This window comes from Palaemon carinicauda, chromosome 1 (assembly GCF_036898095.1).
Source record: "Palaemon carinicauda isolate YSFRI2023 chromosome 1, ASM3689809v2, whole genome shotgun sequence".
Classification (NCBI taxonomy): Eukaryota; Metazoa; Arthropoda; class Malacostraca; order Decapoda; family Palaemonidae; genus Palaemon; species Palaemon carinicauda.
Genome location: NC_090725.1, coordinates 284,369,076 through 284,376,575, shown reverse-complemented (window position 1 = coordinate 284,376,575; position 7,500 = coordinate 284,369,076). Strand labels below are relative to the sequence as shown.

Below are 7,500 nucleotides of genomic sequence, written 5' to 3'. Positions count from 1 at the left end.
ATGGTTTCTGTTACCTTGGTTGGTAACTGCTTTTCATTTGAGAATTCTTGGGTTTGTCATCAATATATGGTAGAAATATATTTCTATTTCACATATTAATCTATGTTGATTTCGATCATCCTACTTGCTCAATGTGAATGATTTGTGCGAAATGCTATTAAAATAGGTCGGCCGATAGGTCACAAAGTTAGGGAATAGAATACTCTGGTATATACAGTAGTAGCCTTAGTATGCTCCAACACCTTCTTGGTTCTCCTATTGGTTGTTTAGTAGCTTCCTAATGATAGATTGGAAGAGACTCATATACTGCACATAGATATATGGGTACGCACGCACACAACTACAACCGAAAGCATACATATACATTTATAGCTTGTATGTATATGGAACTTCTGAGGGAGCGAGCAAGCTTCATGTTTTAATCTTCGTTGCACTATTGAGGTCAGTTTTGAAAGTTCTGCATCCATCCCATTGCAACCTTGGAAGCTTGAGCTGCATCGGAGAAAGAAGAAAAGCGACATGGATAGAAGTTCAGAAACTGTTTCATTGCAGATATACAGGAGCATCTAGACCGCAATTTGCCATAAGGATAGGCGCTGCACCAAATGTAATTGAGTTAGAGATCAATACAGATAACATACCAAATTTCTGAGGGAGCGTGTAAGCTTCAAATTTTGGGCTGTTCTATGTTTTCTTACTGTTCAGAGTCCTGTCTGTGCTGATTATCAGTTCTGTCCCTCTCTCCTTTTTTTTTTTTCTCGATGGCTACAGAGCCCAACAAAAGCTCTCCTAGTACGATGGTATCTTCTGCAAATGGGTCCAAATTGTACGCCTTTATATAATCTTTGTTGATACACGGGATATAGTTCTTTCTGTTTCTTCTTAGAATGCTTCCTTGACATTGTCCACAGAAGTTTCTTAAAAAGTTCCTAGTCGCCTGGTTCCGGTTCGATGTCATTTATCTTGTCATTCAGCTCTGGTGTGACATATTACCTCATTGCTTTACGGAAGTTGATTGTTAATATAGGTTTAGACTCGAAACCTCTGATAACTGGTCTGATGTTAAGAACAATAGGTCTATGTATTCTGGCTGTAACCTCATATGGCGTGTGACTATTAAATCTCTAATCATTAAAGATGTCCTGTTTCAAAGGCTGTGATTTTGAGGGCATTTAAATGATATAGGAAGTAGTTTGAACACACACGATGTTGATATTTTCCAGTCTTTATTTCGAGTATATCCATTCCCTCATCCGATAGGCCAACACTATTCACAATAAAGGCTTTTTCCTTCACGTATGTATTACCGTGGACTGGATTTGGGTGGTAGATTACCAAATGCATGCATGGCAGTTTTGGTGGTGCTAAACCCTTATGTGACTCTGAAGACATAATATGTTCACTTATATATATATATATATATATATATATATATATATATATATATATATATATATATATATATTTTATATATATATGTATATATTATATATATATATATATATATATATATATATATATATATATATACTGTATATATATGTATATATATATATTATATATATATATATATATATATATATATATATATATATATATATATATATATATATATATATGTTTATTTATCTATATATATACACACATGGATATATAATATGCATATATTTATATGTATACAGATTACTGCAAAGAGGCCTATATACATATGCATTTGTATTTATGTATACATACACTATATACTGTAAACGACAAATCATTGGCATGTGCTTAGTGTTGTCTCAAAATAAAAGCTAGCCGGAAGGGAAAAGGAAACGAAGTCTTGACCAAGCGCTTTCGTGTTCCTATTACCAATCCTCAGTGTCTGACGATTTAAAGATACATTAAGAGTATAAAGAAACCTTTCATGAGACTGTACAATCATATATATATATATATATATATATATATATATATATATATATATATATATATATATATATATACATATATATATATATAACAAAACAACCATTCCAGTCACCACTTCCTAAGGGGATTGGATAAAAGGATTTATTTGTCATAAATTATCCTCATTTGTCATCTGCTTCACATCTGTCTCGTTTACGGTGATAATACAGGTGTCTGTTATATCTATATATCTACAAGTATGTGTATATTCAATTTTTTGTATGTACGTAAATATAGATACATACAGTACATACAAAACATGAATATATATATATATATATATATATATATATATATATATATATATACATATACATGTATATACATATATATTATATTTATATATATTGTATTTATATATATATATATTATATATATTATACACGCATATATATATATATATATATATATATATATATATATATATATATATATATATATATATATATATATATATATATATATATATATATATATATTATACACGCATATATTTGTATGCATATATTTCAACATACGTGTATATACATATAATATACATACATACATATATTTATAAATATGTATGTATATATTTCAATATATGTTTATATATCTATCTATCTAATTATCTATCTCTATATATTTATATGTATATATATATACTGTGTATATATATATATATATATATATATATATATATATATATATATATATATATATATATATATATATATATATTTTACCGTAAACGTACATATATATGTACGTGTATATTTCAATATATGTGCGTGTATATATATATATATATATATATATATATATATATATATATATATATATATATATATATATATATATATATAAGATATATAATATATATATACATATATATACACTATATATACATACATACATACATACATATATACATACATATATATGTATGTATATATTTCACTATATGTATGTATGTATATATATATATATATATATATATATATATATATATATATATATATATATATATATATATATATATATATATATATATGAGTGTATATATTTCATTGAATGCTTATATGACCTGGAACAACTATACTCAGCTTCGAGCTTTTGCTCAGAGAGTTATGCCTCGACTGAAAAGGAGTACAATTTAACCATAAAAGAAACCCTTTCTGGTACAACTCAGGAACATAAATGATGGTCTACCTTTAAATCTGCACTCTTTGGTGTTGATGCAATAATTCCTCCAGATGGCTCAGTCACTCACTGTCCAAAGGAAAAGGCAACCCCTTTGGCTGATGTTTTTGACAGTAAACAGAGTAATGAAAAATTTGAACTTCCTCATTCATGTTTTCCTGAGGCTAAACTAACTAGTTTAGCATTTCGATCTCGTGAGATTAAAGCTCTGTTGATGGACCTTGATGCTTATGGAGGTGTAGACCCAAATGGTATTTTTCTTTTGTTTTTTATAAAGACAGCAGATTTCTTAGCTCTAAAGTTATCTGATATTTTGCGCAAGTTAGCAAGAAGAGGAGCTTTTAGCACTTGTTGGAGAATTGGTAATGTTACTCCTCTATGTAAATGTGTTTGTGGTAGCTCAAGTCCCACTGATTACCGCCCAATTTCCATAACTCCCATATTATCTAAAGTTTTTGAACGTCTTCTGGCAAAACGTCTTAATAGGTTTGCTGAAGGTAATCATCTACTCCCTAGTTTGCAATTTGATTTTCGTAAAGGCCTTGGAGCATGTGATGCCCTTCTTACAATCTCCAATGCTGTACAGAAATCCCTTGATTGTGGTCAGGAAGATTGTATGAATGGCCTTGATTTTAGTGCTGCCTTTGACCGTGTTAATCATGAGGCCCTTGTTTTCAAACTGAAACAGTTGGGAGTGGGTGGGTCGTTTCTTAGCATTATTATTGATTTTTTTAAGTAATAGATCTCAAAGAGTTGTTGTTGATGGGAACCATAGGGAGTATAGGAATGTGATATCCGGTGTTCCACAGGGTAGTGTTCTTGGCCCATTACTTTTCATACTATATACACATGACATGTGGTTTGACCTAGGAAACAAGCTTGTTGCATATGCAGATGACGCTACTCTTTGCATCAATTCCATCACCTGAATGTAGATCTGGGGTTGGTGAATCCCTTAATAGAGTTTTAACTAAAATTAGTGCATGGTGCAAATTATGGGGTATGAAGTTAAATCCTAACTAAACTCAAAGTATGATTGTAAGTAGGTCAAGGACGGTGGATCATCAACATCCGGATCTCAGTATTGATAATGTTTCTTTAAATATGTATGACTCTTTCAAGATTTTAGGTGTGATTCTCGACAGTAAATTTACTTTTGAGAAACATATAAGGTCTGTGTCTTCTTCAATTGCACAAAAAATATGCTTATTGAGAAAGTCTTCAAGATTTTCAGTGATCAATCTATTCTGAAGAAGTGTTTTAATTCTTTCATTCTACCTTGTTTTGAGTATTGTTCTCCTGTCTGGTGTTCAGCTGCTGATTCTCATCTTAATTTGATGGACAGTAATTTACGGTCTATTAAAATTTTTATTCCTGATCTAGATATTAATCTTCGGCACTGTCGTTCAATTAGTTCATTATGCATGTTGCATAAGATTTTTCATAACTCTGACCATCCTTTACATTCAGATCTCCCTGGACAATTCTATCCTTTTCGTAATACTAGGCAGGCAGTTAATTCTAATAGCCAGGCCTTCTCCATCACGAGGCTCAATACTACGCAGTACTCTAGAAGTTTTATTCCAGCTGTTACCAAGTTGTGGAATGATCTTCCTAATCGGGTGGTTGAATCAGTAGAACTTCAAAAGTTCAAAGTTGGAGCAAATACTTTTTTGTTGACCAGGCGGACATGAGTCTTTTTATAGTTTATTTATGACATATTTGTTTTTTATGTTGTTATTAGTTTATACATGACATGTCTGTTTTGACGTTGTTACTTATTTTAGAATGATTCATTGTTAATTTGTTCTCTTCATTTATTTATTTCCTTATTTCCTTTCCTCACTGGGCTATTTTTCCCTGTTGGAGCCCCTGGGCTTATAGCATCTTGCTTTTCCAACTAGGGTTGTAGCTTGGATAGTAATAATAATAATAATGTGTAGGGAAAGGAAAAATGAACTGTCACCAGAGATAAGGATCCAATGTAGCACACTCTGACCATTCAAAGGACCATGTAACTCTAGCCGTAGTATCTCAACCTAGCCATTGTCTGATTTGCTTATTTCAATCTGTCACTAAACTCTTAATTCTAAAGACCCTGTACTGGAGTTCATAGTTCCTAAATATACACATAATTCTACCTCATTAATCCTTTCTCCTTCCAATGATATTTCATCTTCCATTGCATACTCAGCTCTCATCATCTCTGTCTTTCTTCTATTTATCTTGAGCCCGACTTCGTGTGATATTTCATGCACTCTGGTAAGCATCCATTGCAAATCCTGTGGTGTTCTGCTAATAAGGACAGCATCATCAGCATACTCTATGTCAGCTAATTTCCTATTACCAATCCAGTCCAATGCTTCTCTACCATCTCCGACTGTTCTACGCATTACAAAATCCATGAGGAGGATAAACAACATAGGTGACAACAGATTCCCTTGGAATACTTCGCTGTTCAATGGAAATTCATTTCATAAGACTCCATTAACAATAACTTTGCACTTGCTATGCCCATGAACAGACTTAATCAAATTAACATATTCAAGAGGAATTACATAATAATGCAGGACTCTCCACAAAATTGCCCGGTACACACATATCAAAGGTTTTTTCTTAGTCCACAAATGCCATCAAAAGGGTAAATCTATACTCCATGCATTGCTGTACAACATGCCTCAAAATGAAAATTTGGTCAGTACAACTTCTATCTTATCAAAATCCTGCTTTTTCATATCTCAGCGTTTCATCAATCTTTCTCTCCAGTCTCTTTAGAATAAGCATACTTATATATTTTCTTAACAACTGACGTGAGTGTGATGCCTCTGTAATTATTGCTATCAGTCAGGTCTTTTTTTTTTTTTTTTTTTTTTTTTTTTTTTTTTTTTTTTTTTTTTTTTTTTTTTTTTTTTTTTTTTTTTTTGTCATCTTCACCAACACTCCTAATTCCCACTCATCAGGTTTAGCCTCTTCAAGCCACATTCTGCTATTTTTTATTTATTTATTTTTTTTTTTTGTCATCTTCACCAACACTCCTAATTCCCACTCGTCAGGTTTAGCCTCTTCAAGCCACATTCTACAAACTATTTTTTTTTTTTTTGTCATCTTCACCAACACTCCTAATTCCCACTCATCAGGTTTAGCCTCTTCAAGCCACATTCTACTAACTATTTTTTATTTATTTCTTTTTTCTTTTTTGTCATCTTCACCAACACTCCTAATTCCCACTCATCAGGTTTAGCCTCTTCAAGCCACATTCTACAAACTTTTTTTTTTTTTTTTTTTTTTTTTTTTTTTTTTTTTTTTTTTTTGTCATCTTCACCAACACTCCTAATTCCCACTCATCAGGTTTAGCCTCTCCAAGCCACATTCTACAAACTAATTTTTTTTTTTTTTTTTTTTTTTTTTTTTTTTTTTTTTTTTTTTTTGTCATCTTCACCAACACTCCTAATTCCCACTCATCAGGTTTAGCCTCTTCAAGCCACATTCTACAAACTTTTTTTTTTTTTTTTTTTTTTTTTTTTTTGTCATCTTCACCAACACTCCTAATTCCCACTCATCAGGTTTAGCCTCTTCAAGCCACATTCTACAAACTATTTTTTTTTTTTTTGTCATCTTCACCAACACTCCTAATTCCCACTCATCAGGTTTAGCCTCTTCAAGCCACATTCTACAAACTATTTTTTTTTTTTTTTTTTTTTTTTTTTTTTTTGTCATCTTCACCAACACTCCTAATTCCCACTCATCAGGTTTAGCCTCTTCAAGCCACATTCTACAAACTATTTTTTTTTTTTTTTTTTGGCACCTTCACCAACACTCCTAATTCCCACTCATCAGGTTTAGCCTCTTCAAGCCACATTCTACAAACTATTTTTTTTTTTTTTGTCATCTTCACCAACACTCCTAATTCCCACTCATCAGGTTTAGCCTCTTCAAGCCACATTCTACAAACTATTTTTTATTTTTTTTAATTTTTTTATTTTCTTTTTTTTTTTTGTCATCTTCACCAACACTCCTAATTCCCACTCATCAGGTTTAGCCTCTTCAAGCCACATTCTACAAACTAATTTTTTTTTTTTTTTTTTTTTTTGTCATCTTCACCAACACTCCTAATTCCCACTCATCAGGTTTAGCCTCTTCAAGCCACATTCTACAAACTATTTTTTTTTTTTGTTATCTTCACCAACACTCCTAATTCCCACTCATCAGGTTTAGCCTCTTCAAGCCACATTCTACAAACTATTTTTTATTTTTTTTTATTTTTTTTATTTTCTTTTTTTTTGTCATCTTCACCAACACTCCTAATTCCCACTCATCAGGTCTAGCCTCTTCAAGCCACATTCTACAAAATAATTTTTTTTTTTTTTT

The 7,500-nt window shown here is 31.3% G+C and overlaps 1 protein-coding gene across 1 annotated transcript in view; it reads left to right on the top strand.

The window, feature by feature from the left end:
* Window positions 1-7,500, top strand: part of LOC137644947 (lactosylceramide 4-alpha-galactosyltransferase-like) — a 185,442-nt gene that overhangs the window by 155,920 nt on the left and 22,022 nt on the right. The window lies entirely within an intron of this gene.